Raw genomic sequence first — 11,084 nt, forward strand, 5'->3', positions numbered from 1 at the left:
AATCTGATATCCCGTCCTTTGGACGCCAATTGTAACAATGTAAAATGACACAGACCCTCCAGGCAGGTGCAAAAGGGAAGTTGTTTATTGAAAAAAACAGGCCTTTTTGAGCAATTAGGCCTTTATCAGTTACATACCTTTGAAACACAACAAACATAATTCAACCAACCACCATAAGCCACGATGTGAACATGTGATGGTTATATAACTTGTTTTTCTATGGTTATATAACTTGTTTTCTACCTCTATTGCAGCTGAGTCATTCCCAGAGTCCTTTTCTACTTAGCTGAAGTAACAGGAGTAAGCCATGATTTTACAAGGGTAACAAGGCCTTCATTTTGTAAAGTTTTACTAATCCACAACAGAATGCCTGTTTTTTAATACTCAAAACTGTGTTAGAAAGTTTCTATTGGGTCGATTTCAGTATCATTTTTGGCACCTCTAGATGGGACACTCTACCTGATCTCCTGTGGATCTGAGGGATCTCTGGATCTTTACACCAGCACCAGGGCTTTCCTGAAGAAGACCACAGATCCTCGGACCAGTCTAGGACACAGGTAAGATCCCATCTGATAATAAGGCTTTCTTTTGGGAATCCTGCCCTTATAAGGCATGTGGATCTTCCAGTGCATTGGGTGGGTTATTTGATATTCTGGAATTTGATATTTGACCTGGTTTTATCGATCGATAGTTGTTTTGTATTTGTATCTGTATTGTAACATTTTGGGTCTACTATTTGGAGATAGGTAGTGGACAATCTAAAGGGGTCATTCTGAAAAAATCCCCACTTGGTTGCATTTTGTGACATTGGAGAAAGATCAGAAGGCCCCCTGGGGGAACAGCTACCAGGGAGAATTTGATTAAGTATTGTAATCAGTGGTGGCCATTGTACAAACTAGACTCTGGAGAAAAGTGGCCACAAAATGGAACCTTGAACATTGTCACGTGTGAACGTTACATGAATACATTGTTACAGCCAATGTTGTTTTTAAGATGAGAACAGAAATGGGATGAGGTTATATATGCTGATATGTTTTTCACTTTGAGGAATCATCTGGAATGGTAGAAAGATTGTGGCTTGAATTCAGCCCCCTCAGACCCTTTTGTGCTGACTCTTGAAAAGGAGAATCAAGGAAAATGGTTAGAGTGTTGATGTTCTATGTGCAGCATGGGACAAATTTGTTCTAAACATCTTCTCAATTAGGAGGACAATTTAGATCTTATGGTCCTAATTGCAAGCTTGAGGGGGGAACAGACAATCAGGCTGCCGAGACTGATATTATGAGGGAACTGGGGCATAAAGAGGCTCCCCTCCATCATGTGGTAGGTGCAGATGCTCCAATATCAGTAAAAGTTCTGTTTTCAATAACAGACCTTAATAATTGAAAGTCAATGACCGTCACCTATGTTAGAATACTAAAACAAAAAAAAAAAAAAAAAAAATTGCAATTATGAAAGGAATTTCCAAAGGAATGGTTCCCCTGGGGAAAGGAAGGGAATGAGGGTGCAGACAACCTACCTCAAACTCCCCTGTGAGACTGCATATTAATCTATGTGCATACTGTAATAAAAATGGGCATTGTAAAAAGGATTGTCCACAGTTGAAACATAACAGCCGTCCTCTCGTGGGGGACCCCATCATTGCGGGTTCACCCATTATGACTGAGGGGGACCAGAGGATTCTTCCCCAGCAGAACCTCTGGTTACAGCTAAGCTGGGGAATGAGGAGGCAAAGGAAGAGGTAGAATTTTTAGTAGATACAGGAGCTAGTTACTCTGTGCTAAACACAGTAAAAGGAAACTTGAGTAATGATTCTATAACAATCATTGGTGCAACAGGGAATCGTGAAACTCAGCCATTTTTCAAGCCCATTGATTTTAAATTAGAAAAGCAATGGATGACTTACCAGTTTTTGTATCTACCCAATTCATCAAAGCCTCTCCTTGGGAGACATTCATTGAAAAAACTAAATGCTGAAATCAAATTTTAAAATGGCAAAATACAGGTTAGTATTCCAGAACCTAATTGCGTGGAAGCCTCTATTTTTACACTACAGTCTCCAAAATTGGACATGACCCATCTGCCAGTATCACTTGAGGATGCAGTGATTCCAATAGTCTGGGCTGGAGAGGTGCCTGGATGATCAAAAAGAGCAGAGCCTGTAAGAATTAAATTGAAACCTGGAGCGGGACTGGTAAGGCAAAAGCAATACCCTTTGAAAATAGAAAGTTGTAAGGGTTTATTACCCTTTGTGGAAAAATTTATAAAATATGGCCTATTGAAGGAATGTGAATGCAAATTTAATACCCTTATTTTGCCATTTAAGAAGGCAAATGGAAAGGATTACCGGCTGGTACAGGACCTTAGAGCCATAGATAAGATAGTAGAAGATATACACTCGGTAGTAGCGAATCCTTATGCCTTGCTAACAACCTTGAGTGAAAAATTAAAATGGTTTACAATATTAGATTTGAAAGATGCCTTTTTCTGTATCCCTTTGAGTACTGAAAGTCAAGAGCTTTTTGCTTTTGAATGGGAAAATGAAAACACAGGGAGAAGAACTCAACTGATTTGGACAGTTCTGCCACAGGGGTTTAAAAATAGCCCCACCATATTCGGAAGTCAATTGGCAAAAGAACTGGAGGAATGGAAAAATCAGAACCCTCTTGGAGTCTTGTTACAGTATGTAGATAACATTCTGATAGCCACTGAAACTAAACAGCAATGTTGGGATCAGATTGTGGCATTGTTGAATTTTCTGGGACTAAGTGGATATAGAGTATCCAAAGACAAAGCACAAATATTCCAGATCACAGTAACCTACTTGGGATTTGAAATCCTCCAAGGACCCAGGAGGCTGGGACAGGAATGAAAAGAAGCAATTTGCCAACTCCCACACCCATGAACGGTAAGAGAGTTGTCTGCATTTCTTGGGATGGTTGGATGGTGTCACCTGAGGATCAGCAATTATGGGTTGCAAGTAAAGACACTGTATGAGCTCTTGAAGACATCTCAGAAGGACTTTATAGTCTGGACTGATGGTTCATGGGCTGCCTTTTTACAAGTCAAGCAAGCCCTCATGGGGGCCCCTGCTTTGGGATATCCAGACCTCATGAGCCCGTTTGAACTATTTACCTATGAAAGACAAAATATAGCACTGGGAGTGCTGTTGCAGTTCCTCGGGGGCCAGAGGAGGGCCGTGGCCTACTTTTCAAAGAAACTAGATAATGTCAGCCAAGGCTGGCCTAGTTGTCTTTAGGGCAGTAGCAGTTACCTCTTGATCCAGGAAGCTCGAAAACTGACTTTGGGACAAAGCATTGTCATTTATGTACCACATATGGTGCAGTCAGTACTTGAGCAAAAAGGGGGCCACTGGCAATCTCCTAGCCAGATGTTAAAATACCAGGTAGTCTTGCTGGAGCAAGACAATGTGACACTCAAAACAACTTCTATTGTTAACCCTGCTATATTCTTATCTGCCCAACAAGTAGAAGGAATCCCAGAGCATGATTGCTTACAGACTATAGAAGAAGTGTATTCCAGCAGACCTGACTTAGGAGACAGCCCCTTGGAAAGACCTAATTGGGAATTGTTTACTGATGGGACCAGCTTTGTCTGAAATGGAAAACGACTATCTGTGGATGCCCAGTAACTGCACACCATCAGGTAATCAAAGCAGGGTGCTCCCCTGCAATGTTTTGGCCCAGAAAGCAGAACTAATTGCACTCACTTGAGCTTTGGGATTGAGTAAAGGAAAATGAGTTAACATTTGGACTGATTCAGATATGCTTTTGGAATGGTACATGCACACAAGGCCATCTGGAAAGAAAGAGGCCTTTTGACATCTCAAGGCACATTGATCAAAAATGGAAAACAGCTCTTGGATTTATTTGAAAGCATCCATAAACCAGCAGAAGTTGCCATCATGCATTGCAGAGCACACCAAGTGGGTAAGACCAAACCAGAATTGGGGAATTGTTTAGCTGATAAGGCTGCCAAAGAAGCTGAAGAAAAAGGCATGGTAGAAAAAAAGTTTTATCTTTAATACCCCTGCCAGAGATACCTCTCCCAGTAGAAAAATCTCAGTATAGTGCTAGGGACTGTCAATCAAAACCTTAGAAGCATGATTTGATCCACGAGCCTGGGCAATTACCAGAACCAGGGAAATAGTAGTCCCAGAACCAATCTTGAGTGAAATAGTGGATTGTGAGCACAAGGCACTCATTGGAGTACTGAAAAATTCTGAAACATTTGCAAAACTCTATAACTGGATCTAAAATGGCTCAGATTGCACAATCAAGAATCCAGCAACATATAGTTTGTCAAAGAAAGAACCCTAATATGGCTTACAAAGTAGTGCTAGGAGCCATAAAATCTGGAAGTGTTCCAGATGAATGTTAGCAGATTGATTTTACTGAATCACCCAGAAAAGGGGGGTATAAATACCTCCTAGTTCTGGTGGATACTTTTTCTGGGTGGCCAGAAGCCTTCCCTTGTCGCACCAACCAGGCTAAGTGTTCCGGTTTGGCCAAATTTAGAAATATATCCTCTGAGAGAAGGCACAACCACCCCTCCCCCACCAGGTTTGGGAAAAAAAATAAATTTTCCTCGAAGGAAAGTGAAGAAGATAAAACTATTTATTTAACAAACACACGGGAAGGAAAATAATGTTAGATGGTAAAATCTTTCGCTGTAGAGGAAAAAACCTGGGAAAGTGTTCGAGTCCTCCCTTTGGTCTCCTCGGAGCTGGGGCTTGGGCCGGGGCCAGGCCCTCTGTGCCCGGTGGAAAATCCTCCTGATGTGCTCTGATGTTACAGCAATCAAGCAGTCCAGTAGAAAAGGGAGAAAATCCGGAATTCCAGAGAAGGAAAAGCAAAGTCCAACTCTCAGTCTCTCTCCGGAGAACAAGAAACTGAAAACCACTGGCCAAAAACTAACTGGGAAGCAGCAAGCCGGGTGCTTCCTTGCTCCCCTGCTCCAGCTGGGGAAAAAAAACTGCTATCTTTTTGTGACCTTGAACAAGCAAAAACTGCTTTGAGAAAGTTTTGCTCAGTTTTTTTCCTTCCCCCTCTCAGGCTCAGTTTAGAGGCATAGAAAGGCACAAAAATTAATTTCTGGGCATAGGCAGCGATATGGGATACACATCATAAGGTCACCCCAAGACAATAAGGAAGGGACTAAAATACTGTTGAACCAAATAATACCTAGATTTGGGGTACCTTTGGGAATGCCATTAGACAGAGGTTCCCACTTTATTGAAGAAGGGGTACAACAGGTTAGGAAAGCCTTGGGAATAGCTTGGGATCTTCATACTCCTTATAGGCCCCAAATTAGTGGCAAAGTAGAGCGAATGAATTATACAATCAAACTGCAGTTGGGTAAAATATGTCAGGAAACCTCCTTGACATGGGTCCAAGCCTTACCTGTTGCTCTACTTCAAATTCGAATTCAGCCGCAGGGCACCAGCAAAATACGCCCCTATGAGCTGCTATATGGTTGACCCTACCAAGTACCACACATTCCAGGAAACACACACATAAAAAGAGGAGTTGATTTGAATAATTGCCTCATTTCTCTTAGTAAAACTACAGGATTTGCAGCAAGCAGTGGTGATCTCCAGACTGATGGGACTGGACACACAGCGCATGAGTTCCAACCAGGAGATTGGGTCTACTCAAAAGACTGGGGAACCACTCTGCTGCAGCCAAAGTGGAAGGGACCTTTCCAAGTACTACTGACAACTTTTACTGTGTTGAAACTGGATGAAGTAAAATCATGGATGCGTTATTCCAGAATTAAAAGAGCCGAAGCCCCTTAGGTAATCAAACCGTTGTCTGAGAAAAACCAAGATGCCTAAGTCTTGTTTTGCTATCAAAGTCGTAGAGTGTCTACAGATGTCCAGGAAATCTGGAAACAAACCCAGATTTTACAATGCACAGCTCAGGACGGCACCTCCTGGGGATGTAAAGAAATCTTTATCAAACTTACTTCATGGTTACCCAACTGGACTTGGTTAAAACATGTTTATAATCAGCACCATAACTGCTGTATGTGTTTTAGCTTGCATCATGATTCAGTGTTATAGCTGTTGTAAGGCCTTACACTATAAAAATGAAATATAGGTATTAAGCAACTAGTTCCCATAAGGAATTTAGTCTCAAGGATAGAGAGGACTTGATAAGGACAGTAGAACAGAACAGCATAGCCTTGGAGAAGTCGATAAAGGATGTAACTTAGGCAAACAGAAGTAATACAAAACACAAGCAGGATGCCAGCTCAGCTCTGCAAGGCTGTCAAAGCAGCAGTTATGCAAAACAAAAGTATTGCACTTACTAAAAACCACAGGTCAAGGAACAGCTGCCTAAAAAGGACACCGGATGTTGAAGACCACCAAAGAAGAACCCCAAAAAAACATTCAAGAACTTCCAATAAGGGGTGTGATTATGTAAAATGAAGTAATACATATACATCAAGTAAGCAGGGATAGCCTATGAATATGTAATCATTGTGTACAATGAAACTCTTTACCCAACATTCAGGGCACTCAATTAGAGGAAGGATTCTCTGAGTGACCAGCACACTGCAATAAAGAATGCCTGCTTTCTAATACTCAAAACTGTGTTAGAAAGTTTCTATTGGGCTGATTTCGGTATCAATAGAAACTATGTCTCCACAAGCTAACAAGAAGGAAATACAAGCTTTCATAGGCCTTGTGGGATTCTGGAGAATGCATATTCCAGGTTATAGTCAGCTGTTGCTATGACCCAGCCCACTGCAGGGCTGGGGCAGCGTGATGCCAATCAATCCCAGCCCATCCCCTGGATCGAGTTTCCTGAAGAGGCAGACTCAGAGGGTGGATCAAGGGGCGGCTCAGAAGCCTAAGCCGCACCCACCCGGGCAGCACCCGGGTACAAGCCGCCTCCCCCGGCTCGGGAAATTTCCTGGTTACTCGGTTGTTCACTGGTTCTTTGTTATAACTCCCGCCTCTCGGTTTCCCCCAGTGGTTCTTGTTAAATTGTATCCTCCCCCTGGCTTGTAACTCATTGGTTGTTTTCCCCTTTCACTGCGATTTTCAAATTCCCTATAAAACTGAGGACAAGCCTCGGGGAGGGATCCCATTGCATTCTATCCCTTCCGAGCTTGTTCAGGTTGCGAAACTTCTGACAATAAACCTGTTAGGAGCCAGACCAGAACAGCCTCTCTCTTCCTTTGTCTCCGAGCTAATGTAAGCCGATCCCATTGGCTCCTGCCATTTCCCTCTGCAAAGAAGCCAGCTAGCTATCTCAGCCAGCAGCACCTTTCTTGATGCTGAAGTCGCTTCAGCGACGCACAGAAGTAACGCAGCTGGACTCTCTCTGATCGAGGGCACGCCAGAGCTCGTGCCTCAAGCACAAGAACTGCGTTAGGTTGGCGGACCAAGCGTGGGGCTCACGCAAGTGGACCCCTGTAACGTCGTGGCTGTCAGTGGACAGTGAGACGAAGCAACTTTGGACTTGCCGACGCCTCTCGGTGCAGTCTGCTCTGTTTTAGGAGTGGTGCCCTGAGAGAAGGCTGCTAACTCCCACTGATTTTTCACTGAACTGATTTTGGAGAGCAGCCGTGCCTCGGAGAACCCCACCTGTGCTTTTTAGTTTGGGACCGGATGCCTTTTAACTGATTTCTGAAACTTGTGTGAGTATCCCCAGTCCCTGATATTTTGTTTCTTTTTTCATTTTCTGGGTGGTGGGTGGAAGAAGTGCTGAGAGAGAGATGGGATCAAAACTCTCTCAGCCCCAAAGAGAGGTTTTTCTACAAGTTGCGAAATTCCTTGAAGTTAGTGGGTTTAAATTTTCAAAGGGTCTGTTAAAACAGTTTGTTCACTGGCTTTTCTTTTACCTTCCTCAAGTGTCTCCTGCAAATTTAAAATCTCCTGCCTTCTGGTAGGCTGTGGGGGATAAGATTACTGATTTAAAGTGAAAGGGAGACTCCTCTGGAGAAAAATTCTTTCCTCTAGTTCTAGTCCTTCGGGACTTGCATAAAATGGATCAGAAAGTAAAAGAAAAGCACAAATCCCCTTGTAGTTCTTCCCATATCCCTCCTTTCTCCCCTCCTGCTCCTCATCCCACTTCCCCTTCGTTGGAAAAACTGAATGGGGTAATATGCCCAGAGGCACAGAGTTACTACCTTCTCTCTGACCCCTCTCGGTCTTTTCAGCCACCCTGTTGGGGTAGCTCTGGCCAGGCTGCCTCAACCCCTTCCCAAACCCCATACCCCTCACCCTCTTCCCCAGTTGTAAGCCCAGAAAACTGTTCTAAATGCCATTCGCCACTATCCCCCTCCACTCCACGTGTCTACATAATGGTGGAGACCACATAGCGCAGTCCACCCCTCCCCCCCTTCTTCTTCCCACAATCCCTTGCTCCCTCCTACCCCCAACCCTTTCGTATCCCCGCCCCCAGACATGACGTCTACGGGTTCCTCCCACACATCGGGTACCGCCCCCTGCATCGGGAATCCCCACCCATCCTGTGACCACGCCTCTTGGTCCTCCAACCCCGCCCACTGTGGAGGATTTCCTGGTTCCCATATCCCCCCCTTCCGGTTCCCACGGGGTAGAAACCGGAACCGACGCCATCTTGAAATCGGGTCCAAGAGTCCCCTCAGCTCCCTCCTACCCCTTCGCCGCTCCTGTACCATATGATCGAACAGGCAATAATCCCACATGGAAACCTTTTGATCCTGCAGGGCTCAAAGAGCTTTCCAAAGCCCAGAAAGAATTTGGGAGGGAGAGTCAGTATTTTAAGAACCTTCTGAGAATAACCCTCAGCACCTCAGTGATAGTTCCGCATGACCTCAAAAGCATTTTCTCCTGCTTGCTTTCCCCACCCGAGTTTCAAATGTGGGAAGAAGGTTGGAGAAAGCAACTGGGAGAGGTCCTCCCGATTTTACTGCAGGATCCTGTTGCTGCCTGTTCTGAGCTTCCCCTCCCCCTCCCCAAGACACTTGCCTCTGCCATGTGCTCTGAGCTCCTTTGTTCTAAGCGCAGGCAAAACCAAATGTAACTCAAACTCTTTAGCAGTGTCTGATTGGTCGGTCACCCCGGGTCTGCCCCCAGTCCTCCCCTTTCCCCTTCTCCGAATAAAAGAGACGATCAAGGGAAGCCCTGCCCTCTCTTGGCTCTGCTACCCCTTCTGCGAAGATCTCTTGTCGTCTGTTTCTTTTGAAAGCTTCTAACTGTGGGAAATTGAGCGAGCAGAGAGCTATATTTCTCCCTCTTTGCTTCTGCTGGTGGTATTTGCTTTGAAGCTGATACAGGTACCGATTTTAGAGCTACTGAAATGCTAGATTGCCCGTGCTACCTCTCTGGGTTGCTCGAAGCTTTCTAAGGCATTGAACTACAAGCGCTAGCTGGTAAAAAGCTGAAAATATACCTCCTCATTTGGCACACAACGTGCTATCTCTGAACCCCAGTTCTGAGAGACTTTTAGGGCGTCCCAGCAGCTGCGTGTCTGCTGGAGTTAGCTCTGCACCTCCTGCTGTGCCAGCTCTGTGTAGCGAGCTGTTACTTTTTGTGTAACAGTGAGCCCAGAGTCTCAGCCTTTACCCTCCTCCACACCACGTGGCGAGGGAACGGCTGGTAAGCAGAAGACCCTTCTTGCTTGTTGTTTTTCTCCAGACCTGCTTTCTTGTGATAAATCCAGAATTCTGGTGAGTATTTCCCTGCTGGTTTAGGGGCTCCTGTCTTAAGCTGGTGCCCATGCAAACTTTCTCTTTTTTTTTTTTTTACCTCCTTTTTTGCGATTAGGGGTTCAGGTTTGTGGTGTTGCTTTCATAATGGGATCTGATGTTTCTGCACACCATAGAGAAATATACTACCAAGTTCAAAGCTACCTTTCTTGTACTGGGCATAAATACCCTAAAAATCTAGTTCAATCTTTTGTACGATGGCTTTTTCAGTACTTTCCTAATCTGACCTCCGAGGACATAAGATCTCCTGAATTTTGGGATAAGGTGGGGAGAAAACTCTCCTCTCTTAGGCGTGCAGGAGACACAACAGTTTCAAAATTCTTTCCTCTCCTGTTACTGAGTTATACTTTGCCGGAGAAAAAAGCAGTACATGAAAAGCCTCTACAAAAACCCCGTTAATTCCCTTATACCCTCTTCCAACCCCTGTGTCCCTGACCCCTCTTCCCCTACGCTGGGAAACACAGCTAGAGCAGACTGCTTTTTAGCACAGGAGAGCTATCGTCCTCCTGGCTCACCCGTGTTTCCTCAGCACCCTGCCTTGGACGGGAATCCGGAGCCCGTCCCAGGACCTTTCCAAAACCTCTTCTCCACTCCCTTTTCCCCAGTTTCTAGCCCTCATGTTTTAAGCGTGCAGAAAAACCCCTTCTCCCCTGACCTCTCTGTTCCCAGGGACAGCCATTGCCATGTGCTCGCAGCCCAGGATAAAGCCCCTTCCCCCAACCCCTTTTCTCCGAGTTTGTCTGTCTCCAGTAATAGCGGACGCAATGTTTCTTCATCCCCAAACTACACCTCCCACAATCCCTTTCTCCTCCACCCCAGAAATCCCTTCTTGTCCCCATCCCCTCCCACTCCCGCGTCGGAACATGACCCTGCCCCTAACCCCGCCCCCACAGCGTCGTGTTTCACCCCTCCCTCTGTTCCCACCCATTATGCAAGTACCTCGGACTCAAAATCACAGAAACCTCTATCACCCCAACACCTGTCACCATTAATAATAACCCAAAAACATTAGAGGAAGTGCAACAGATCTGTGGGACACTGACCTATCTAAAGTCCTGGTTAGGACTCACCACAGAGGATGTAGCTCCTATTGCAAACCTGTTAAAAGGGGAAGGCGGTCCAGCATCCCCTAGATCCCTGACAGAAGAGGCAAGGCTGTCCCTCAAAAGGATACAAGAGATCATTTCCACCAGAAAAGCACACAGGTACCAGCCCTCCCTACCCTTTAAGCTTGTCATTCTAGGGAAGGTACCACGCTTTCACGGCCTCATATTTCAGTAGGACAAAGAGCAGAAGGAGCCCCTCATCATAACTGAATGGGTATTCCTTCCACTCCAACCTCCTAAAACCATCACACA

At 45.1% G+C, this 11,084-nt stretch overlaps 1 long non-coding RNA gene across 4 annotated transcripts; it reads left to right on the forward strand.

Annotated features, from left to right (window-relative positions):
- Nucleotides 1-265: 265 nt before the first annotated feature.
- On the forward strand, nucleotides 266-8,977 carry LOC125319357. 4 transcript variants are annotated; one of them, XR_007200677.1, is made up of 4 exons: nucleotides 266-321; nucleotides 446-2,908; nucleotides 3,492-3,666; nucleotides 5,581-8,977. It is a non-coding gene; the product is annotated as an uncharacterized LOC125319357 (long non-coding RNA). The 4 variants fall into 4 exon arrangements; XR_007200676.1 differs by having other exon boundaries at nucleotides 446-557; nucleotides 2,057-3,666; XR_007200678.1 differs by having other exon boundaries at nucleotides 446-557; nucleotides 2,553-3,666.
- The last annotated feature ends 2,107 nt before the right edge of the window (nucleotides 8,978-11,084 follow it).

This window comes from Corvus hawaiiensis, chromosome W (assembly GCF_020740725.1).
Source record: "Corvus hawaiiensis isolate bCorHaw1 chromosome W, bCorHaw1.pri.cur, whole genome shotgun sequence".
In the NCBI taxonomy this organism is placed as follows: domain Eukaryota; kingdom Metazoa; phylum Chordata; class Aves; order Passeriformes; family Corvidae; genus Corvus; species Corvus hawaiiensis.